The sequence below is a fragment of the Mustela erminea genome, chromosome 3, assembly GCF_009829155.1.
Source record: "Mustela erminea isolate mMusErm1 chromosome 3, mMusErm1.Pri, whole genome shotgun sequence".
NCBI classification, from domain to species: Eukaryota; Metazoa; Chordata; class Mammalia; order Carnivora; family Mustelidae; genus Mustela; species Mustela erminea.
In genome coordinates, this window is record NC_045616.1 from 14782959 (window position 1) to 14808177 (window position 25219).

Here is a 25219-nt window from a genome sequence, read left to right on the forward strand (position 1 = left end):
CATGGAGCCCATGACCTGTGCTCCTGCTGCTGCATGTGGAACTCTGCTGCACCTGGAAACCTCTGTTGTCCTGAGGTACACATCACCCCACCCCCAACCCATACAGCAGGGTTAATTACTGCCCTAGGCAGGGGAGTCCCTCCTCTCCTTGGCCACTGAGCTCTTAGTGCATTTTGGCAAACAAGGTGAAGGCCAAGCCCCTGCCCTGTCAGAGCAACCCCTACCTCAGATAGGCTGGCCTGGCCTTTGATTGGCATTTTTCTTATTGGAGTACCCAGACCCTTGTGGGCTGTGTCCTTACTGGGGAGGCTGGTTGGACCAGTCTATGTCCTGACCTGGGCTGCTGTGGAAGGTTGTGTAGGTGGTGTCCTGCACGAGGGCTCCTGGGCACGGGGGTGCAGGAGGCCAACTTCTCCTCAGAGTCTGGGAGTGGATTGGGTGGAGGGTAGCCAAAGCTATGTGGAGGACAGCAGCCACTGGAGTGTGGGAAGGCGAGGCCAGGCATCTGCCCCGTAATCAAGGCCACTGAGTCCGTGCATTCATTCATCTCCCTTTCTCCCTGCATTCATTCACCCTTTATGAGCTTAGGCAGAATGATAGCCACAGCGTTTCCTTTCTTATTTTTACCATGCCAACTTTTTAGTTCTTCTGGCCAGTTCTGCCAGGCCTTTGCTGTTAATTTCTTCTGTGTATTTAGATCGTAGAAAATAATCAGCCTTTCAAAGAAGTGCTCTTGACATGGATTTTGATTTTTAAATATTTAACTCCTTTAATTCAAGTGAAGTATGTTTCCTTTACTGTATGAGGTGTGGGTTTTAGATACTTATTTTTTCTAAATTGCCGCTCTGTGTCTCAGTGGCAGGCGTTTACGAATTCACCCCTTTCCTTGTATCTTTGGGATGTGCACTCCCTCATCTGTGAAGCTCGTGGAGGTGCTCTGGCTTATTTCTGGTGTGTTTTATTTATACCTGCTCAAAGCCCTTTGTCAATGCTATGTTCTAGTACCTGATAGGGCAGGTTATCACCATCATGGCTTTAAAAAAATATTTTAACTATTTTTGTCCATTTTCCAAATGGATTTTGGGTTTGTTTGCTTATGATCTTAAGCAGTATCCCAAGAGGATCTTTATTTTGGATGATATCTCGTGCTTACAGTAGTGTCCAGCACACAACAGGGCCTCAGCAAATCTTTGTTGAACAAGTGAATGGCATCTTCACGATGTTTCATTTTCTCAGGGAAGTAAGAAGGACATTGATTCACATCTTTTAAAATCTATTCCCTGTAGGTTTATTATTACAAGTCTTCGAATTTTATCACCATTGTGAATGGGATCTTTTAGATCCTATTTCATAGTCAGTTATTATGGATAACTAGGAATATTTTAAAACCTAGAATACTGGATGACCATTTTTATCCCAGTACCTGGGACATACTTGTTCCAGATTAATGGTATTCTCTGAGTTGAGACGCTTTCATTCCCAAAGAGCAACCAGAGCCACAGTCAGCACATTGGCACAAATTAAATGTGCATTTGCACAACTACAGCTAAACACTTGACAACTACAGTTGATCCATAGAACCCAAGACCCACTGAGGCCCCACCTGTTCCTCCTCATTTGCATTCAGTGATGTCTGTCTTCCTCATGCGCATCTGCAGACTCAGTCTTCTCTTATCACAGTGGCATGGGGAACAAAACACGGATTATCATAAAAAACCTTGTAAAGTCTCTCAATGGGATGTTTCCCAGGTTTGCATTCCAGATATGCAAATTTCTATACTTATTTTGCATCTAGGCGTTTTAATGAACTTCCGTATTAATTTTTCCCTTTGTTTTTTGTGGATTTCTTTGGGGGGAGAGGAGGATTTTCTAAGAAGTGTACAGTTATCTCCTGTAATTCATATTTTTGTGTCTTCTTTTTCAGTATCTTTTCATTTTATGTCTTCTTATGTTGGTGATAGTATAAAAATTGAATTTTAGTAATTTTGCAAGGGAACTAAACCATGTTTTCAGGGAGGCTGGCTGGCTGCTGTCTAAGGGAGATAAGAACTAGGTCCTCCTTTCTGTTCTGTGAATGCTGCTGGCAGACAACTTGTATCTTCATTTACTGTGGTGGGGCAGCTTTTCTTTTCCTGGTTGGTGTGTCACATGAGCATAGGACATGGATGTGTGGTGGTTTGTGGGGGATGAGTGGCTGTGACTGGTGCCCCCTCCCACCACCCTGTTAGATCAAGGAGCTTCTCTCAGCCCTGTGGCCTGTTACTGCTGTGTACCCCGGGGAGCTGTGGTATACAGGGGGAGCAGTGTACCTGAGGCAGGACTGTTTGTAGGGTTGGCAGGAAAATGTCTGCCTTTGAAAGACTTCCTGGGTTTCAGCTAGGGATGTGGTTCAGTACAACACTCTCAGGGGTAGGCTGGTGGGTAGATCCAACCTGAAACTCCACGGGAATTTGGACTTCAAAGCCCCATTTGAGTCCCCACCTTGCCCCTTATATTAAATATACAGAAATATTTCTGTACTTCAGTGTTCTTACCGTGCAGGGCGGAGTTTGCAAACTGGTGGGCTTTGTGCCATGTCTACCCACAGATGAGTTTTGTTGGTCTTCCCGGTGTTTGACAAATCTCTCCCAAAGCTCCAGATTTCCACTTTCTCTCGAGAACCCGGGAGAGCGCCTAGGCCTATACTGTGCTGGCTGGGGATGAGCAGGACAGAGCCCCCAGAGGGATGCCATAGCTTTGGGCGCCCTGGTTGCCCCTTGTGGTCACCCTGGCCCTCCTCCCTGGCTTTCATGTCCTGCATGGTTCCTGTGTTGGCAGCAGAGACCTTCTTTTACATTGAGGTGGATGCCACAGGGGCTCCGGAACCGGTCGTTTCTCCCCCATCCTTCCCTCCTTCCCAGGATTTCAGTTTATCATCCTCTCTGACAAGGCCCTGTGCACTGAAATCAGACATGCTCCTGCTCCAGAGAGTGTGTTTCTGGCTCCTTCTCTCACTCACTGCAACTCTTGTCCCTCATCTGTGAGAGGTGAATGTTGATGGCAGTAACCACTGTGGTGGTGATTAGGAGGATTCCAGGAAGTAAGGCCATGGCTGTGGCCTGTTCCTAGTAGCCAGTAGCCCTTGTTGCTACGGAGTCATATTCTCCTCCTGGCGCTGCTACGAGGAACCAAAGTACAGAAGTATTTGGAGACACGGGAAGTGCAGCACAGATATTAATCAGCTTGGAGTATTCTGTGGGCTGGGCTAGCACTGGTGTGAGGAGTGGGGAAGCAGACCCTGGGGGTAGGCAGGGTCCCATGTCCCATAACCTGCCTGGGACATTTTGCCAGATGAGGACATGACTGTTCAGAAATGGAATTCCTGGGTCAGAATAAGGAGAACAGATGTTAACGGGATGAGGCCAAGAGCTGCTGACATCACCCAGAGCCTGTCAGGACACAAGCCGAAGCTGAGGGTCCTCTATCCCTTCCTATCAATGCAGTGTTCCTGGGGTAGCTGCCAGGGCTGGAGGATGGACAGCCCCCCCCCACCCCCGCCCCTGCACACACACACATACCACATACACACTTGCAGTTTCTTCCACCAAATCCTCTCCACCTGAACACAATTAGCCAGGATGTGGAAGAGATTTCCAGCCTGGAAGGAGAGAAGAGAATCTAGTTGGCAGGCAGGCCTTGATGGTGAGTGGACTTTGCAGGATGGAGGAACAGCTTTTGGGGGTGGAGCTGCTAGCCTGGGAAGGAGGAATGCATGTCCCTTCCTCCCAACATCCCCAGAGGTGGAGTGCCTGTTTCTTAATTTCTTCTTGGGCCTGGAGGTTGAATCTGGAGGTTGTGACCAAGAGGCTGCTGGGGCCTTATTCCTGTCCTTTTGTGAATACTGGTGCATATGGTGCCTGCCTTCTTGTTCCTCTCAGAAGACCATCTCCAGACCCAGACTCCTGCCACTGCCAGTGATAGAAAAACCAATGCATGGGGTGCCTGGGTGGCTCAGTGGGTTAAGCCTCTACCTTTGGCTCAGGTTATGATCTCAGGGTCCTGGGATTGAGCCCTGCATTGGACTCTCTGCTCAGCAGGGAGCCAGCTTGCTTCCTTCTCTCTCTCTGCCTGCCTCTCTGCCTACTTGTGATCTCTCTCGCTGTCAAATAAACAATTAAATAAATCTTAAAAAAAAAAAAAAAAAAAGAAAAAAAGCAGTGCAAACCAGCTCAGGCTGAAAGGGGATGCTCAGGCCTGTCTCAGCTCTGCCTCCCCACTACTTGGCCTGCCCTCAGTAGGTTCTCCTCAGTGGGTGGATGTAGGTTCACCGGCACTACCTGCCAGCCCAGCAGAAAGATCTCCTTTGCCCTGGACTTGCAGCAAGTGTCCTGAGGCTGGTTCTTATCTGCTCGAGCTGGGTCATGTGCTGTGGGCAAATCGCTGTGGCCCAGGCTGGGCACAGGGCTTCAGTTGGCCAGGCCTGGTCACATGTCCAGTGGTTCCAGATCGGGGAGAGTCCATAGTATGAGGACCTGAGATCTGGGTGCCAGGGGGAAACCAGGCCTCTGTTTTTGGGGGAGCAGTGGGTGACCACTGCCTCTTCTCTGTCCTGGACTTCTACCCACCTCTTCTCTGCTCTTGCCTTCTGTTTTTCCCATTTGGGTTAGCCTGGCCATGTTCTGCTCCTGAGTGCTTCCAGTGGCTCTCCCTCACCTACTGGGTAAAGCATGGGCCCAGAGAGACCAACATTCAGGAGCTGTCATGACCAGTCAGCACTTCAGATTATTCTGTCCACCTTATTTCCCTCCCTTCCATCCTGTGGGCTTGGGACAGGAGCTCTCAAAGATCATGCATTCCCATCAAGTAGTTAGCTGTACCCATGTTGAAAAGAACCCTTGTTGCAGGACAAGAAGGGACGAGTTATTTTGGCTGCCAGTGAACCTAAAATATTATCCAAGAGTGTGAGGGACGAATCGGGTGTGACTGCACAAGGACGCTTCGGTCCTGTGGGTTCACCTGGGGTTGTATTAGCAGAGCAGCAGAACTGATGACCTCTGGGCCTTTGTCTGAAGTGTGGAGAGCCCCACATGCCTGACTGACTCCCTGCCCTCCTATCATGGCAGGTGACACAGCTGCTTCCAGGCCCCTGTTTGCTGGCATGCTGGGTTAGAACTTCATTCCTGGGCGCCTGGGTGGCTCAGTGGGTTAAGCCGCTGCCTTCGGCTCAGGTCATGATCTTGGGGTCCTGGGATCGAGTCCCGCATCGGGCTCTCTGCTCAGCAGGGAGCCTGCTTCCCTCTCTCACTCTCTGCCTGCCTCTCTGCCTACTTGTGATCTCTGTCTGTCAAATAAATAAATAAAATCTTTAAAAAAAAAAAAAAAAAGAACTTCATTCCTTTTTATGGACAAAAAATAGTCCATTATATGGATAGGCCACTGGGTTTTTAAAAATTTTTTTTAAGATTTTACTTATTTATTTGACACAGAGAGAGCACAAGCACAGGGAGCAGCAGAGGGAGGGGGAGAAGCAGGCTTCCCACAGAGCAGGGAGCCCGATGCAGGACTCTATCCCAGGACCCTGGGATCATGACCTGATCTGAAGGCAGAGGCTCAACCAACTGAGCCACACAGGCGCCCCTCCACTTTTGTTGTTGTTGTCGTCGTCATCGTCGTTTTGTTTTTAAGTTTACGTATTTGAGAGAGAGAGCGAGCTAGAGTGAGCATGAGCTAGGGGAGTGGCAGAGGGAGGGAATCTCAAGCAGATTCCCTGCCAAATGCAGAGCCTTATGCAGGGCCCAATCTCACCACCCTGAGATCATGACCTAGCTGAAATCAAGAGTCGGACGCTTAACTGACTGAACCACCCAGGCACCTGTGGTTATGGCACTGTTTTTAAAAATTCATTCATAAGTTGGTGGAGATTTGGGTTGTTTCCACCTTTTGGCTCTTACACTGTGAACATTTGTGCATGAGTGTTTCATGGGCTTTTCAATTAATGTGTGAAATAACAAGACCTAGAGCACATGTCACAGCCTCTGTCATGTGGGTCGTGCTGAGTGTACCTTGCCAGTGGTAGTGAGAGATGCAGATCCCCAGCACATCTGTTGTGACAGGCACAGGTGCTACTAATGCTGGTGGTCTTGCTGCCTCCATCCCGAGTGACAGGGAATTCCTGCTCTCAGCCATGGGAGAGAATGGAGTGATGTCTGTCAGCTGATGGAGTGGGGCTGAAGAGCCCTCTGGGGAAGCCCCCCAAGGGCAGTGACAGGTTCCTGCTGCGGCTGCCCTGTATATGGCACCCACTGTGGGGGCCCTAAGAGACCCTGGTGAGTGCTGTGGCCCGTGGCGGGACGAGGTATCCAGATCAAGATGGTGGCGGTCCTGGTCTGCTCTTGGCCTCCTGTGAGGGGTGATGTCTCACTGCCCCTTCCTCCCCAGAATGTTCTCTGTGTCTCTAGCTTGGGAGTCCTGTAGCTGGTGGTGGGGGGCAGGGTCTGGTAGGAAACCCATCCTGCCCCACTGTCTTCCCTTCTACCAGGCTGTTTTCCTTCACAGCTAATGCGGGGGAGGGGAGTGGGGAGACAGAGCCAAAGGCCTGTCAGTAGGGGACTGCGGGTCAGACACACATGGCCGGCTCCCCCTGGAGGGCACTGGACCCGTCACTCCCTGTGCAGCCCCTGCCAGCTGCGGGGTTGGGGAGGGTTCCTTGGCTGTGTGGAGACTGTGGGTCCTGGCTTCAGGGTGGGCTCAGCCTGGGAGGCTCTGTCTCCTTCCTTTCCCTGTCTATGGGCAGGACCAGGTCCTGGGATATGCCTTGCCAGGTGCCCTTCCTTGGGGACATCTGCAGTTGAGGATCGGGCTCCAACTTGCATGTGAGAGGCCTGTCATCTCCCGGGTACTCCTCCTCAGGCCCTCAGCAGATGGAGCTGTGGCCTCGGTGGCCCTCCTGTCTGCCACACTTGGGTCACTGCACCTCCTGACCAGGCCCCACCTGCCTGTGGAGCTGCCAAGGTCCTCGTCCGGTGCCCTCCCAGAGGGACCTCCTGGCCTGCTTATGTTTCTGAGGCAGCTAGAGGCTTGCCTGACTCTGTCCGTGGCTGGCAGCGGCCTTGCCGAGCCATCTAGAATTGGCTCCTGGCCTCCTTGTGTCTCCTGGGTGTCTTCTGTGGCAATGCAGCTCTATTTTCAGGCCTACGGGAGCACCCGGAATTGCTTCAGGGGTTGCCCTGAATTGAGGGGGGGAATCACAGCCTGTGGTGAGGACCTGAGTGACGGGTCTTGGGGTCACTCTTGTGAGACCTTAGGCAGTTTTCTTCACTTCTCGGAGCCTCCTGGGCCTGGGCCATGTGGTTGTGAGAGGACCAGTCTGAGGAAGGAATGGGTAGGGGCCATCTCAGATTCTCTCCCCGCCCATGCTGGGTCCCTTAGATCCCGGAATGCCTGGCGCCAGCAGGCCTGGGATGGTTTACAACAGTTTATGATGTTTTATTCTGTCTTTAATCCGAGAGTGCTGAAGCATTGAATAAAACAGAATGCATAAATAAACCAACCCTTTGGAAAATTGAAATCCCTTATAATCTCATCAACATCTTAGGGTGTGTCCTTCACATATGTGCACATGGGGACGAGCATACGTATGAAGGGAAGCTGTATTGTGTATTCTCTGATCTGTTTTTGTTTATTATTTATATAAAACAGACATTTTTATGGATCATTTAATATTCAGCCTTTAATGTCTCAGACCAGAGGCAGCATATTCTACTCAGGAAATGTGAAGAGGCCAACATGGGAGCTTGGGAGTCTGTGGGCCTGGGGGGTGAGGGAGAAGCTGAGGAGGAGCACCCCCAGGCCTCTGACAGGGTCGGTGGGTAGGAAAGAGGATACAGGCATGCTGGCTGGGAAACCTTCACTGGGGCAATTTCCCTAGGAGGAGGCCTGAGGCATTTAGGAGTGCAGATTGTGTGTACAGGAGCAGGGTCTAGGTGGAGCTCAAGTTGGGAGGGCTCTCTGTGCCAAGGGCTGTAGGTGCCATGTGCTCAGGGAGGATGGCACCAAAGGAAGAGGGTGGCTGGAGCAGAGAACAATGCTCCTTGGTCCCCCACCATATAAGGGACATGTGAAGGAGGTGGCAGCAAGAGAGATTCAAGAGGCTTATTAAAGTGGGAGGCTGCGTGGGGTCCTACATGAGGGTGGGGATATGCAGAGGTCTGGAGAGTGCATCGCTGGTCTCTGAGAAACGAGAGAGTTGGGGTGCATTATGGGGACAAGTGCTATACTAGGGGGAGGTGTCCAGTAGAAGAAGATTTTTTCTTTTTGGGAAGACTTGAGTATACAGTGAGCCCTTGGATGGTGTGGGAGGTAGGGGCACCAACGCCCTGCACAGCCAAAATTCCATTTATAACTTTGACTCCCCCAAAACATAACTACTAAGAGCCCACTGTTGACTGGAAGCCTTACTGATAACATAAACAGTCCATTAACATGTATTTTTTATATGTGTTATATACGTATTCTTACAATAAAGGTAGCTAGAGAAAAAATGTTACCAAGGAAATTAATAGGAGGGCCCCTGGGTGGCTTGGTAAGGTCAGTTAAGCGTATGCCTTTGGCTCAGGTCATGATCCCAGAACTGTGGGCTCCTTGCTCAGTGGGGAGTCTGCTTCTCCCTCTGCCTGCTGTTTCCCCTACTTGTGCACGCACATGCTCTCTCTCCATCAAATAAAAAAATAAAAATCTTTAAAAAAGAAAAAATTAATAAGAGAAAAAATCCGCATATAGGTGGACCCATGCGTTCAATCCCATGTTGTTCCACAGTCAGTTGTACATGTGCCCGTACAGTATTTACATGTGCACATATGTATATCTATGTTTGGACATTGCCTCTTTGTACAGAGGGTTTTAGGTGGCTTGAGTATGTTCACACACTGAGGACAAGGAGGTAAGAGAAAGGAAAGTTTGAAGATATGGAACAGAAAGAATTATTAGGAGTTGTTCTGCAAGTGTCAGGAATCCACATGAAACTGGCTTGTGAAAAGAAGAATTAATTGATTAATAAATCTGAGGGCCCCCCCCTGCAATATCCAGGGCTATTAGCTTCATGTATGGCTGGATCCAGGTGTCTAAATAGATTTTTAGTCTCTCTTTCATTTCCTTAAGCTCTACTGTCCTCTGTGTTGATTTCATTCATGCTCTTCACATAAAGAAGAAAAATGACTAGGCAGCTGCCATCTCTCATTCTCATAGTGGAAGACGCCTAGGGGAGACAACTTTTCTTTCCTCATAGTTCCATCAGTGGTTTCTGGATTTAATCTGCTGCACTAACTTGTGTTAAGTCCTTGTCACCCAGTTGTATTCATGTGGTTGGGTTGGCCTGGCCTGAGCCATGTGTCCCCCTTTCCCCTCATCCGATCTGAGGGTAGGAGGGGCAGCTTTTGAGGAATGCAGGGGCTGTGTTATCAGAAGGAAGGCCCGAGGTCTCTGAGGAAGAGGCAGGGCCAGGATTGGGAGCCCTGGGTGGGTGGCTGGAGCAGTGTGCTGCTGCTACACAGGATAGAAGACAGAAGGATGTGGAGGCAGACATGGAGCAGAAGAGTTTTTTCTCCTCTCTCGGGAGTCTGGCCAGGTCTGGAAGGAGAGCGTTAGTCTGTAGGAGGTTGACCGATGACCTACTGGCTGCCCCAGGAACCCTCAGGCCCAGTAGCAAGAATGGCTTGAATGCAGAAAAGGTGGTGCTGGGGCCAGGCAGGGCAGTCGTACCTCAGGAGCCAGAGGGCAGGCGTTATCAGGGCTATTAGAGGTACGGCATGCTGGGTGGAAACGAGCAGGCCAGCGGGGACCCAAGGGAGATTCTGGGGAGCCAGGTATGACGACCACTTTGCCCAGGAGCAGCTCCTGGGGGCAGCCTGCAGACATGTTTTGTGTGGCCTCTGGGTGAGAATGGGGTCACAGCCCTCCCTCAGCAGATGGCGGGCTGTTCCTTTAGACTAGATGGATGTAGGCAGGGTGGGGTGGGGACACAGAAATAAAGATCTTTCAGTTGGTGGTAAGAACTGCAAAAATAAGTAAGCAGATGATGGGGCCCAGAGCAGCTAACAGGGTGAGTGAGTGCATGTGCGTGCACGTGTGATGTATGTGTGCACACAGTGCATGCGTGTCCATGTGTGATGTTTATCTGTGCATGTGTGTGCATGTGCAATGTGTGCATGTGCATCCTTGTGTGATGTGTGTGTATGAATGATACATATGTATGCCCTTGTGTATACATGTGCAATGAAATGTGCCCACGGAATGCATGTGAATTCACATGTGAGCCACACACAGGTGCATGTGATACACACGTGCAGTATATATGTGATACATGTGGTGCACGTGCACACATGGTATGTGTGGATGCATGTATGATGCGTGTGTGTGTGTGTATATTGAGGGCATAGCTGCTGGCCACACACAGTCATAACAGAATGACCTATAATCTTTCAGAAGACCTCCCTCATGGCTGGAGGAAAACAGAAGTAATAACATGCATGGGGTAAGCAGAGTCAGTGTGGTGAGTGAGCCCCCCCTTTCCCAAGTGCATGGTCTTTCCTGTGCAGTGGCAGGCTCAGTCCATGACCCAGGCCTGCTGCTTTGGGTTGTGGTCTGGCCTTTCAGGCCTCTTCCCCTATGAGAGACCAGAGCTCAAAGTCTCAGGGCCTAAGACAGTAGCATCAGTGCCCACCTTGGGAAGTTGCCCTGGGAGGCTCAGCCCCACTGTGAGCCAAGGGGACTCACCCCCGATGACCTGGTTCATGGGCAGGAGCTCCCCTCTGCCTCTTGGGGACCATTGCTGGCCACTGGGCTCTCAACCGTCAAGATTTCAAAAGGAGACCCAGTGTTTGCTGGAGCACATGCTTGCTTTATTCCCACCTCCCAGCCTTGCTGAGAAAGGGCTTGATGCCGCTGTGGCAGGCATGTTCTCCACAAAGGGTCTGCAGGGCTGCACAGGCCCTGTTTGCCCCTGGCCCGTCTTCTGCCACCCGTTCAACTCTTCTCCCTGACTCGTGTGTGCCTCCCCCTCTGCCTCTGCTCCCTCTCCGGCTTCAGTCTCATGCTGTTTTAATGAGGGCTTGGCCTCCTGTGCGTGGTGGCTCAGCAGCAGTGCATTTAATTAATAATCTCACATTGCAGTTCTTCCGAGTAAACGCTGCCATTTTATTCCTCACTAATTGGAAGAGGCTAGTTAAGCTCTGAGATGAATGGCCCTTTCTGCTCGGGATCTCTGTCAGAGCGGCTGTGCTGGGCCAGGCGCTGTGAGCCCTGGGGTGGGCGCTGTGCTGGAAGGGCAGACGGCTGGCCTGCTCCACCTGACTGGTCCAGGGAGGGCCCTTTTGCTCGTGGCCAGGGCAGCCATCTGGCCCAGGATAAGCCCACTTCTGACCTGGAGAGGGCTTGAAGGTGGGCAGGATGTGGACTCACCATTGCTCATTTTTTGGGTCCCAGTTCTGTGCCAGCCCTGGGCAAGGCCCTCCAGGTCCTCAGAGAGCCTCCGTGTGCATTCCAGAACCTTCCCTGGGCCCCCTCTGCACCTGCCTCCCTACTCTCTGTGGCCCAGCCCCATCTCTACCCTAAATGCCTGCACCACCCTACTTCCCTGGCCAGGGTACTAGTCCCAACTGGTTGCACAGGGGACATCTTTCAAGATAAAGACATCTGAAAGCAGCTTCCTGTGGGTTTAGAGGAGAAAGGCTAAATGAGCTGTCTGCCCTGGGTTGAGTCTAGCAGCTTTCTGAAGTGAGGTGGAGGTGTGGACATGTGGGTGGGCCAGGGGGCTGGGGAGAGGTGGGAGGGAAGAGCAGCTGGAAGGGTGGCATGACGGTGCCTGGCATCTGCATCTGTGCGTGTGCAAGGTGGGGACAGGGCAGGGCACAATGCACCTCCCCTGCCCCCCGCCCCATGGTTTTCGGGGGAGGCCATTTTGGGTCTTGGGGGTGTCCTGTTCATATTTTTTTGAGGGGAGTGTATTTATATAATATGTAATTCAGGCAAGAAAGTACATGAACCTTCCCTGTGATTCTTGGGACGTGGTGTTGAACGCCAACAGCGTTCCTGGTGAGTCCCCAGTGTGTGCGTCTAGCCTGCGTGCCCAGTGGTCTTTGATGGTGGCAGAGCTCTTGGCTTAGGTCCAGGGCAGGAGATCAAGTTCCCTTCCTTCAGTTGGGCTGAAGGAATTTCTGTGGCCTCTCCTCTGGTTGGCAGCAAGGCGACTCGAGAACAGTGGGGAGGAATGCATGCTTAGCACCCTTTTGTGCAGAAGGTTCACTACTGACTGGTGTCTTGGCCTCCCTGGACATGCTTGCGAATCCCTCTGTGTGTAGCTCTGCTCTGGGCTTCTGGGGACTTGCTGCTTTTTCCTTGTTGTGTTGATGACAGAAATTGGGATCAGAGGTACACCACCCGAGCAGGCTGGCCATTCGGTGTGAATGCACTGCACTGTGATATCACCTGTTCTGCCCACTGAGCCAGTGTTTGGGGACGAGGATGGCTCTCATCAGAGCTTGAGCCCCAGTTGATGAGGAATTGCCAGAAACTATCAGGAGGAAAGAAACCAAGGTGCTGGGGGAAGGGGCTGCCAGGAGGAGCTGGCCCTGCTGCTGTCGGCTGCAGACAGGCTCCAGGGGCCCGCAGGTGGCCTATCCATGTTGCCACCAAGAGGACAGAGCCAGCAGGATCCCAGAAGCCACAGGGCCAGTGCTCTGTCTTTGTCCTTGCATTCCTGCATCCTCTGTTGGAATTTCTTTCCTCCTGGCTTGGTGTCTTCCATCTTTCTTTCTTGCCATCCTTTCCTCCTTCCCCCAACTCTTCCTTCCTCTTTCTGTCTTTCCTTCCTTTCTCCCCACTCTTTCATCCACTCACATTTCTCCATCCTTCCTCTGCGAAGGCCCTGTGGACACACAGACGAGGCAGGCAAGCCTGAGCCCAGCCATGTTCTCCTGGAGCACATGGTTTTCTGGAAAGATGCACCAGGAGGGTCTGAAATGCCATCCCGGGGAGTGAGGGGATGTTCTGTGGGGGTGGGGAGTCCCCAGGGGGGCTAGGTAGGAGCCTGACATGCCCCACAGTGGTGTGAGCCACCCCCCACTCCTCCCAATGCTGTGGCTGGGACACCCCAGCTATTTAATTGCCCCCTCTCCAAGGTGCTGCCCCATTGGGTGGCTGAATCTCCTTTGCTCTGATTTGGTCTCAGCTGGTGCATCCCCACCCCAGGGGACTCACCTGCTCTGCACTGCTTGGCCTCAGGGAATGCGCATTCTCTTCCCCCAGGTGAGATCTTTTTCTTAAGTTCTTTGCAAATATTATTTCTTGTGCACTTCTCTCTTGTCTGCCTCCCTTGGTGCATGCTCCCGATCCTGGAGTTGGATATCTGTGTAGGGTGTTCCTCTGCAGTGATCTGCTCCTTTTCTCTGGGAGCTGCCGGACCTTTCTCTTTGTCTCTGATGTTCTTGGGCTTCACTGTAATGTGTGTAGGTGTGGAGTTTTTTTTCTTAGCTATGTCTTCATCAGCTCTCTGTGAATCCATTTACAATGAAATCTTCCCTCTGATTTTGGCAAATTCATGGCCATTATTTCTTCAAATATTTCTTTTCACCCCCATCCATATCACTGGAACATTCTCTCACACCTTTGCTCTCTTGGTGCCTAAGCCTCCAGAGCGAGAGCACTGACCAGATCACAGCTTCTGGGTGGGTTTCTTGATCTGTTCTGCCATTCAGTTCAGCGAGTGGGTTCTTTTTCTAGTCACAAATTTGTGTCCTAATGAGTTCTCCTTTGCCGCTCCCTCCTGCTCTGCCTCGCTAATGTTGCTCCTCATCTCTCTGAGACTAGTTATCATTTTTATTTCAATTCTCCCTCATCTGTGATGGGCCGTTCAGGGTTTGGGCTTTCTTTCACAGGGCAGGCACTGCTTCCACGTGGGCTCTTATTACCCAGGGAGCTGAGTGACTGTGGCCAGTGATATGGAGGATTTAGTCTTGTCCATGGTTGCCTTGTGGTGGGTGTCTTAGGAAGAGTTCTCTGGGGTAGGGTAGAGGCCGTGCTAGACAGGGAGGGCCTGAGTCAGGGGCAACCAAAGAGAGAGATGTGTGAGGCCTGTTCCCAGGCAAGAGAGGCAGTGGGGGGAAGGATGGCAAGAGATAACTGGGAAGTGGAAAGGCTGAGGCTTGGGGACGTGAGTGGGAGGGAGGAGGAATCCGGGACAACCTCCAGCAGGCTCTCTGGCTTGAATGACTGGGAGGCGGGCATTGCACGTGGCTGACTGTGATTAGACTCCCAGGGAGGGGGAGCGGCAGGGTCGAGAGGAAGAGGAGAGATCCTGGCAGGGTCAGGAGGGGCTGGGTTTGAGACTCCTCCCATAACAAGGGGGTGTTCCTGTGTCCCTGTGGCTCTTGGATGGCCCAGGTGCTGGGAGGTGTGGGGACCCCTGCCCGTCAGGTAGAGAGAGTACTGGCATGGAGGCTGAGGAAGGAGGCTGACTGGGTGCACAGAGGCCCTGAGGGCTGGGTGAAAGAAGGCTGCTCTTCAGAGCCAGGGGGCTGGATTCTGGCAGAGGTCAGCCCCGATGGGCGCTGTGATAGGCAGTCACAGTGGTCTCTGCATGCCTCATTTCCCTCATCTATAAAATGGGGGCACAGTCCAGCGGGGACATGGCGGTGCGTGTGCTGATGGGAGGAGACATGTGGCCGGGCAGTGGGGCTGCTGCAGAGGTGTCAGTAGGCAGTAGGGCTGCTCCTGAGGGATCTGGGTAGAGCCTGCTGCGTTTACTACTCTTGTTGCAAAAGGAAAGGGGAAAACAGTGTTTGCTCCAGCCCCGATGGGAGAGGGGGAGGAGGCCTGTCCCTGCCCAGCTCCCTGCACCCCCCTTCCACCCTGCCACACTCACTTAGCTCAGAGTTGGCGCCTGCCCAGCTCTGAGTGAGACGTGGCAGCCAGGAGGCTGAGGCCCAGCCAAGCCCCAGATGGCTGGCGAGAGGTGCTTCCCGAGAGCCGAGCGAGACAAGGACAGGGGCCGACCTGGTGGGGAGGGGACAGGAAGGGGCCGGGAGCCCGGGAGGTGCCAGCCCTGGCCCCAGCACAGCCCTGCCTGCTCTGAGGCTGCACCTTCTCAGAAGCTTCCAAGTGGATGCAGGAGCACAGTGCTTGGAGCTGAAGCCACGGGTGGCCTTGTGTGTGGGAGGGCACAGGGAGCCCCGATCAGGTTCAAATCAGGAACCTCTGGGCCCTGACTTGAAACACTGGCTCTGGCCAGGCTCCCCTCTGATTCCCCCTCTGGCTCTGTGTGTGTGTGTGTGTGTGTGTGTGTGTACATGGGTATGAGTGTGCATGTGCATGTGTGAGTATGAATGGTTGTGAAGATACATGCAAATATGAGAATGCATTGTGAGTGTGCGAGACCTTGCAAGCATGTGCATGTCTGTGTGTGAGTGCATGTGTGGGTGTGTTGATGCAGTGCACACAAGCATGTGAGTGTGCATGTGAGTGTATGTATGTACAAATGTGTGTATTTGTGTATGCAGCAGCGTGTGTGTAGGTGTGTGTGAGTACATGTGTGGGTGTGAGAGTGTATGAATGAGTGCATGCTTATGAGTGTGTGTACCGGTACATGGGTGTGCGTGTGTGAGTGTGTGGATATGAATATGTGTGTGCCCATGTATGCCTTCTTCACAGGCCATTCCTGAGAAGGGAGCTCTGGCAGTTACTGTTCCATGTGTAAGTACAATTGTAGTGCTGTTTCTTTGTGTATCCAGCGTTTCCACGTTGTCTATTGACTTCCTGCTAGATGAGGATCTAGCTCATGGGCAGGCCAGCTGCTCTGCCCCCGTTCTCCCCCCGGGAGTTCTGTCACCACTTTAGCCCACATCATGGTTCCCTGTTTTGTCTGTTTCCCATGGCAGATGGAACAGATCACCCCAAATTTACTGTTTTCACCCACAGAAGTGTATTTTCTCCCACTTCCAGGGATAGAAGTCAAGATGTCTACAGGGCCGCACTCCCTCATGAGATTCGAGGGGAGCTTGTGGCCGCCTGCCTTGCGCCTGTCTTGAGGTCAGAGGTCAGCCCCTTCTGTCTGCCTCTGCCAGTCGTGTGGCCTTCTCTGTGCATCTGGCTGATCTCTGCCTGCCTCCCTCTGTAAGGAAGTGGCTGTGTGATTGCACTTGGGTCCCTATAGCAATTCAGGATTGCCTCCCATTTCAAGACCCTTAGCTTAATTACATCTACTTAGTCTTTTTTTTTCTGTCATATGCAGTGACATTCACAGGTTCCAGAGATTAGGACTGGAGCGGGGGTGAGGGGTAGTGGGTGGTTTCTTTGGAGGCCATTTTTTAGCCAGTCACACCCCATAGACCTTTAATATATTTGCACCTTGGCTGCATCTTCCGTCAGCCCAGGGCAGTGGGATCTAGAGACCTCCCTTAGTGCGCTGGGTCTCCCAGTGCCGCACCCCCTTTCTCCACTGCCCGCATCCCTCATTTTTACCATCCGCCCTGCACCACAAGGTGTCCATGAGTCACATTCTTCGTTGTGGCGGGGCTGCTGCCAACAGGTTTATGTTTCTCTGGTTCTCTCTGTGCTGCTCACAGCTGGCTGACCTTGGCCAATTGCTGGGCCTTACTGGCGCCTGCCCTGTGAGGAGCTAAGAGCAGGGAGAGAGTCCTCAGGAGGGGCTGGGCTTGCTTGCGCTGGGCTGTGGCGGCTCAGAGCCAGGCCCTTCCAGAGGAGTGTCAGTCAGAGGCCAATTCCTCCTGGGGCAGGATGGCTGGGCCCTGGGTGGAGAGGGGACATAGCTTTCCTGCTTGGAGGGAGTGGAGAGGATCCACATTTGAGCAAACATCTGTTGAACATATGCATCTTTCCCTTATATAATCTGGTTTGGAGAGTGGTTTGGAAAGATGGTTTCCTGTTGTCATTGAGGTGGTTGAGGGCAGGCCCTGGTCCTGCCTTCAGGGATTCCTTGGCCCCACCCCAAGCTGGAAGAGGGGATGAAGGCCCTGAGCTGGGAGCTAGCCAGCAAGTGGTGGCAGGAGGTGGAGGTAGGCTGTGCACAGGGGGTGAACAGCCTGACCTGGACAGAGGTCCCCTGACTCCACAGTGTGGCTGTGGTGTAGAGCCTCACTTCTCCAGGGCTTCCCAGCCCCCTTTCCTTGGTTTTCCCAAACCTTTTGCCAGGTCAAGATGTTTCTCCCATTTTATAGCTGAGGCTCAGTGAACAGGATTAGTTTCACTACCCAGGCCATACAGCTGACAAGGCAGGGCTTAGTTCAGCAACCCAGACTTCTTGGGCTTCTTGGGCCCTCCACTGACCTTCAGAGTGCCCTGGGGGTCTAGAGCAGAGCATCTCAGTCTTATTTTAAATTAATTTTTTGAAAAAACCAAAAGCCGTACAAAAAAAAAGGAGTATAGTGTAATAATCTGATCAGCCAGTGTATAGTGAAATGATTACTGTGGTGTCCATTACAGATGACGAATACACAATATGTATGTATGTGTATCTGTGTGTGTGTGTGTGTATGTGTGTGTGTGTGTATAAAACAGAATATTATTCAATCTTAAAAATAGGAAGAGAGGTGCCTGGGTGGCTTAGTTGCTTAAATGCCAGACTCTTTTTAAAAAATATTTTATTCATTTATTTGAGAGAGAGAGCTAGAGTGAGTGCACCAGCAGTGGGGAGCAGAGGGAGAAGGAGAAACAGGCTTCCCGCTGAGCAGGAAGCCCGATGGGGGACCCAAACCCAGGACTCTGGGATCATGACCCGAGCCCAAGACAGATGCTCCACCAACTGAGCCACACAGGTGCCCCTTGTCCAATTCTTGATTTCGGCTTGGGTTGTGATCTCAGGGTCATGAGATAGAGCCCTGAGTTAGGCTCTGTGCTGAGCATAGAGCCTGCTTAAGATTCTCTCTTTCCCTCTGTCCCTCCCCACCCTCGCTTGTGAGTGTGTGCATGCTCTTTATCTCTAAAAAAAAAAAAAAAAAAAGGATGAGATCTTGGCTTTTGCGACAACATGGATGAACCTGGGGGACGTTATGCTAAGTGAAATAAGCCAGACACAGAAAGACAAATACTGCATGATCTCATTGATATGTTGAGTCTAAAAAGGCCAAATACAGAGAAGCAGAGAATGGTGGTTGCCAGCGGCTGGGGTGATAGGAGAGAGGGGGGGATGTTGGTCAGATGTACAACGTTCCAGTTATGTAGGGCAAGATCTAATGGGCATCATGCACATTATAGTTTACAGTACTGTATTGGGTAATGAAAACGAGCTGAGAGAGTGGTTTTCAGGTGCTCTCACCACACACATATACACGCACAAAGACACACACACACAGACTCACACACTGGTAACTACTCCCAGACTTTAATAAGCATCAGATCATCCAGGAACTTATAAAAATGCAGGTTCTGGTTCAGTAGGACTGGGGTGGAGGCTGGGATCCCATATTTCTAATAAGCTCCTGGGTGACACCAGAAAGCCAGTGAGGGAGGGCACCAGACACACCTCAACAAGGAGGCACTTCTCTGGGAGGGCTTGAGGTATCACCTTCTGTCAGCCCCCATGCAGAGATATCATTTTGGGGAGAATTTATTCAGTGCTTACAGTTAAAAAGAATTCCTCTCAAAACACGTCTCTAGGAAAAGAAAACGAAGCCCACATGGGTGGTTGCCACACTAAGGGAATCCCTGTGGCCCCCTGCCCACCTGCAGCCTAGCTCTGGGAGCAGCTGTGGCCACTGCATGCCCCCCTTCTGCCTGCCTGTGGGACTATGCAGCTCCTTTTCCAGCTGGCGTGTGTGACCTTTCCAGCTGGTGTTTCAAGTGTTCTCTCCTGGTGCTGCTGAGTTCTGTGGATCCCCGAGGCAGTCATTTGTCAGATGGTCCTGGAGCCTCCCCACATCCCTTCAGATTCTCCTGCTGCTAAGACAGTCCATGTCAGACAACTCCCAGTGCCTGTCTTCCCATTTGCAAGCAAGCAAGCCCAGTGTTTTATAAACCAGAGAGCTAGAATTCTCAATATAAACACTTCCTTTACACTTGTTCTTGTATATACCCTGCTTACTGCTGGAGGAAGTAAACTTGACCCACTGTGTGAGACAGTGACCTTGAGAAGGGAATGAAGGCTCTGAAGGTGAAGTGACTTCCCGTATTTCTTGAGTGCCTATGATGTGCCATACGCTGGTCTGGGGGCTGATTAGTCCAGCAAGGAAAATTCGTCTCTCCTGAGATCTTCTGGTTGGAGAACAGACAGTGACCCACTATTGAGCCCACACATCAATGATTGGAAAATGGTGTTATAAAAAATAGAACAGAATAACAGTCGAGCATGATGAGGAAGGGGCACTTTTAGCCAAGGTCCTTCTGGGGAGGAGATCTTTGAGTCAAGACCTGGACTTCCAGGTGGAAGCAACAGCAGTTGCAAAGACCCTGGGGCAGGAACTAAGTTGAAATGTGCCAAGGACAGAAAGAAGATCTCTGTGACAGGAACTCTGAGTGAAGGAGAAGTCAGATGGTGGGGCAGTCATGCAGTGAGAAGCGCTCGAGCGTTTGGGGCAGGTGGGTGACAGGTCTGATTCGTGTTTCAGAGATTCCGCTGGGTACCTGTGCAGAGAATGGAGGTCATACAAATTCAGTTTTCCCTGGCTTCCAGCCTGGAGTGCTGTACAGCACTGTCAGCAAATGGTGTATCCTGTCATGGGAAGCCCCTACAGAATGGTGGACTCCCAGGTGCAGGCTCCTTAAACTGCTGAACCTTTGTGGGCAGAGTTTCTGTGGTCCCACAGAGCTGTCCTTGTGTGATACACAATGGCCCCCGGGGGTCAGCCGGGTGCTGGAGCCCCAGGATGGCCATTGTGCTTTGTGGAGGGTAGGGATGTCCTCGCATCTCCTGGGATGGATGGCAGTGCACAGCAGGGACAGGCAACCTGGGGACAGGGATACAGTGTGGGCGCAAGTGTTTACCCTGCACTGGCAGGGTGGAGGTTTGGGCTGGACTCAGGTTGGCCCCTGGTGAGTGCTCACTCTCTACTGAGGGTGCTGAGCTGGTCCCTAAGGGCTCAGACTCCAGGTTGAAGTTTCTGGGGTTCCTAAGAGGGGCAGGACTGGCCCCCTCGGGTGGACCCCTCTGCTCATCCCCCAAAGAGCTACATACTTGACACCCATCCCCTTCAAAGCCTCTTGCCTAAGTGTGCTTCCCCAGCCTCTCAGGCCCTACCTCCTATTGGGCATTGTTTTAGGGCAGAGGCTGCCCCCAGAGGGACCTTTCCTGATAGTTCAGACTAATACTGTCCTAGTGCCTGCAGGAGCACTTGGTGCTGCAGAAAATGATTTTGTGGCTTTGCTTCCCTCTGGGGTATCAGTTCCAAGGTCAGGTTTATCTGTCTGACTTTCTTCTGGCACAGGGCCTAGCAGTAGAGATGTGAAGTCCAGCAAGGCTGGTGGACAAAACAGGGGCCTCCTGTCTTCCCTGTAGCCTGCTGGGGCCAGACACTCCTCCGTGGGCATCTGTCTTCTCCAGGAACACAAGCTTTGGGTTCTTGGGTAATTTCCAGCTTTTTACCATTAAAAGCAAAGCTCAGGGAATCCATCTCCTGGTGCTCTGAAGTGGGGGTGCTGTTTGTAGGGTGGATATTATGAACAGAACAGCTGGAACAGAGCATGTGGGCATTTTTAATGATCAGAGATTCGTGGAAGATGTGTGGTGATCTGGTTCCCACTGGTCTGGCTTCCCTGCTCATGGGAAGTGGGGACACTGAGCCTCTTCCAGAGCATGTTCTTTACTAATTACTTTCTCATTACTAGCCCCTGCCCAGTCTTCCTCCCACCTTCTGTATAGGCCCAAGTTTGTGTCTGTAGAAGGAGGAGAGGCATTGGAATCAGGTCCTGAAGGTTGAGTAGGGATTTGCTGAGTGGAGAAGAGGTTCAGAGTATTCTAGAAGCTGTATAGGGGCAGCCAGAATTTTAGCTTTCTGGACCGCAAGTGTGGAGGGATGCAGAGTGCTATGGGGCTCAAGAGGCAGAGAATGGGCACATGGGCCAGGCTGAGGGGAGACTTTGCTTTGCCATCCTATGGTTCTCTACCTCCTGTCCCTCCCTAGGACACTGGAAGACAAGGTCCACTCATGGTCATTTGTGGGCATGAGCTGTATTCTGGCCTTATTCAGAACAGCTTCAGAGAAAGTCAATGAGTTGAGGGTGTTAGGATCCCAGGAACATCCTGGAATCTTTCTGGTCTGGCTTCTTCCATATCAGAGTCAGTACTGCCCTCCTCATGCCACACACATCTCTCACTGCCAGCTGTACCACTTTGGAGGTTGTGGCCCACAGCTGAGGTAGGTGGTTGGGATTCTCTAAGGACACACACTTGGGCCCTGGCTTATTTCTTGTTTTCAGAACCACTGTCAACCTGAACCCCATGATCTATGCGTCTATCCTCTTGCCAACTTCACAGTCTTGATTAATATAACTACATTAGGTTTTGATATTGGACAGAGTGGTTGCTCCCATTTTGTCCTTGTTTTTAAAAATTGTCACAGCTAATTTTAGTTCTTTTGCCTTTCCATAGAATAACCTCGTCTATATCTATAAAAAATCCTGCTCATATTTTAATTGGAATTGCCTTAAATCTACAGACAAATTTATGGAGAATTGACTTCTTTACTGTGTTGAGTTTTTCAATTCATGAATATAGTATATCTCTCCATTTATTTATGTATTTAAGATTTCTTTTCTTTGCATTCTCTATGAATTCCAGTACAATGTTGAATAGGAGTAGTGAGTATGTTCCCTATCTTAGGATGAAAAACATTCAGTCTTTCATGCTTGAGTATCATACTAACTTTAGGTTTTTTGTAAATGGTCTTTATCAGGTTGAGGAAATTCTTTTCTATATTTGTTAGTTGACAGTTTTAAATTTTTACTCATGAATACATGTTGAATTTTATTGAATGCTTTTTTTTTTTTTGCATCACTTGATATGATCTTGTGCTTTTTCTTCTTTAGTCTGTTAATATGGTAGATTACATTGACTTTTGTATATTGTGCCAGCCTGCATTCCAGGATAAATTCTACTTGTTTGTGGTATATTATACTTTCTATGCATTGCTGGATTAGCTTCACCAACATTTTGTTGAATATATCTTTTAAAAATCTATGTTCTTGAGGGATATAGGTCTATAATTCTTTTACTCTGGAACTATCTTTGGTTTTAGTATCAAGGTATGTAATACTGGCTTTCTAAAATGAATTGGGAATATTTCCTTCTCTTCTTTTTACTAAAAGAGATTTGTAGAATTAATGTCATTTCTTCCTTAAATGTTTGGTAGAATTTGCCAGTAAAATCATATGGGCCTGGAGACTTCTTTTTTAGAAGCTTTCAAGCTATGAATTCAATTTCTTTGATAGTTACAGGACTTTTCATGCTATTTGCTTTATCTTATGGTGAGTTTAGTAGTTTTTGGTTTTTGAGGAAATCATGCATTTCAATAGAAGTTGAATTTATGGACATAGAGTTGTTTGTAGTGTTCCTTTATCTTTTTAATGCCTGTGAAATCTTTAGTGATATTCTTTAAAAAAGAATTCTGTATTTTCTTTCCTTTTGAAAAAATGTCAGTCTTAATAGAGATTGATCAATTTTATTGACTTAGAAAGAACAAGGTCTTGGTTTCATTGATTTTTCTCTGTTGATTTTTACCCTTATTTTTGTTATTTCCTTCCTTTTGCTTGCTTTGGATTTATTTTGCTCTTGTATTTCTAACCATTGAACATGTTTTTTAGTATTCCATTTTAATTTATCTGCGTGTTTCACTATAACTCTTTGTATGGCTATTTTACTGGTTGATTGAAGAGTTATAATAAACACACTTAACTTTTTACTATCTGCTGAGAACCAATATCTTTACAACTTCAAGTTGATTGCCAAAACTGTAGTATCATATAGGGTCATTTGCTTCATCCTCTTCCTGTGTAGTTTTGTTTTATACAGCTATATACAGTGAAAACCTTATCCTGCAATGTTACAATTTCCTACTTAAGAAAACAGTCTATTTTATTTTTCAGATTTACTATTTCTGTTGTTCTTCCTTTATTCCTGATGTACAAAGTTTCTTTCTAGTATCATTCTCCTTCTGTCTGAAGAACCTCCCTTAGCAACTATTTTAGGTCTGCTCTCAACAAATTCACTTAGTTTTCCTTCATCTGAGAATATCTTTGTGTCTCCATAATTCTTGAAGGGTATTTTTTTCTGGAAATAGAATTCTGGATTGGTATTTCTTTTCATTCAGCATGTTAAAAATATTTTCTCACTGCCTTTGGACTCCATGGTTTTGATGAAAATTTGAACCATTTCCTCCCTATAAATAATGCACTGTTTTTCTTTGTATCTTTTAAAGACTCTCCCTTTGTCTGTAGTTTCCAACAGTTTGATTATAGCATGGTTTATTATAGCAAGTGTATTTCTTTGGATTCGTCCTGTTTGAGTTTCACTGTGATGTTGAATCTTTGTTGTAGATTTGTATTTTTCACCAAATTAGGGACGCTTTCAGCCATGATCTCTTCAGTTATTTTTTTCATCACTGCACTCTTTCCCCTCTCCTTCAGGAACACCAGTGACATCAGTGTTATATCTTTGTGTATTTTCCCACAGGTCCCTAAGGCTCTTTTCATGATAAAAATATTTTTTCTCTCTGCTGTTCATTGGATAATTTCTATGGCTCTATCTTCAAGTTTACTGATTGATTTCCTCTGTCATCTCCATTCTGCTATGGAGTCTATGCAGGGAGTTTTTTACTTTGGTTATTGTATTTTTAAGTTCTATAATTTCCATTTTGTTCTTTTTTTTTCCATATCTCCTGTCTCTGGCTGAAACTATCTTTCTGCCTGCTTCAAGAGTTTTTGCCCTTCCTTTATGGAGTCTTTTTATAATAGCTGCTTTAAAATCTTTCTCAGATAATCCTGACATAGATGTCATCTCGGTGTAGACACCTATTGATTGTCTTTTCCCTCACAAATTGAGATTTTCCTGGCTCTTCAGATGTCAAGTAATTTTAGGCTGTATCCTAGACATCTTATACTATGCTATGAGACTTGAGACCTTGTTTAAATGCTATAGTCTTGCCATAGTCTTTTTTAAATTCCCTGGAGGATACAGATCTTTTTGTTGATCAGGTAATTGATGGTGCCTTCTCTTCAATGTTGGGTCTATTTCCCAAGCCTTTGTAGTGCTCTCTGGATCTGCCTGCTGAGGGCTTTGCTCTAAGGGGCACCTGTATGGGCTTCACTTCCTGAAACTGGTTAGAGGCTGGCTGGAAGACCATGTTGGGCCAGGCCTGTCTTCCTAGGGTCCTCCCAGGAGCCCCTAAGCTGGGGGCCCCGGGCTGCCTTGGACAGGTGCTCACAGGCTCCGTGGGTAGACCCAGCTTCTTTGGAATTGTGGGAGGTGGTTTCTTCTCTCCCCAGCAAACCCCATTCCCACTGTGCTCTCTGCTGCTTCTCCCTCTTAAAGCCTCTTCTAGGTGAGAGGGCACTTCTGGGGTCTGCAGGGCAGATGGGGTTTATCTTAATTTATATTTTTTTCCCAGAGAGTGGGTTGTTTCCCCGTTCTGCATTAAATCCAGAATTCAGCATGCTCAATCCCAACGAACCCACAAGGGAGACACTTTATTTATTTATTTTTTAAAGATTTTATTTATTTATTTGACAGACAGAGATCCCAAGTAGACAGAGAGGCAGGCAGAGAGAGGAAGGGAAGCAGACTCCCTGCTGAGCAGAGAGCCCAGTTTGGGGCTTGATGCCAGGACCTTGCTTTGTGTCAGACTGGTGACCAGCAGGTCATGACCTGAGCTGAAGGCAGAGGCTTAACCAGCTGAGCCACCCAGACGCCTCAAGGGAGACACTTTAAATCCACTTCCGTCCCTCAGTTACTCAGGCACTGCCTGGGGAGGAAGGTGTCTGCTGAGCTTCTTGTCAGGGTGACTGGTATCCATGAGCCATAGGGCAGGTCCCTGGCGGCTCCCCATCCCAGTGTGGGGTACAGGAAGAGCCCAGCTTTGGGACCACCAGACCTGAGTCAGCCAGTCATGAAGCTTTCTGACCCTGAAATGGTCATGTAATCTCTCTGAGCTTCAATTTCCCAATCTGTAAAATGGGAATAATTATAATTGAGCTAACTTTGCCTTCGTCAAGTTATTTTTATCTCTTGATGACTCTGTAAAGTAGG

General features: G+C 49.6%; 1 protein-coding gene across 2 annotated transcripts in view; it reads left to right on the plus strand.

Annotated features, from left to right (window-relative positions):
- The window catches only part of ADAMTS2 (ADAM metallopeptidase with thrombospondin type 1 motif 2), a 218163-nt gene that overhangs the window by 16373 nt on the left and 176571 nt on the right, over nucleotides 1-25219 (plus strand). The gene's annotated exons all lie outside the window — the stretch shown is intronic.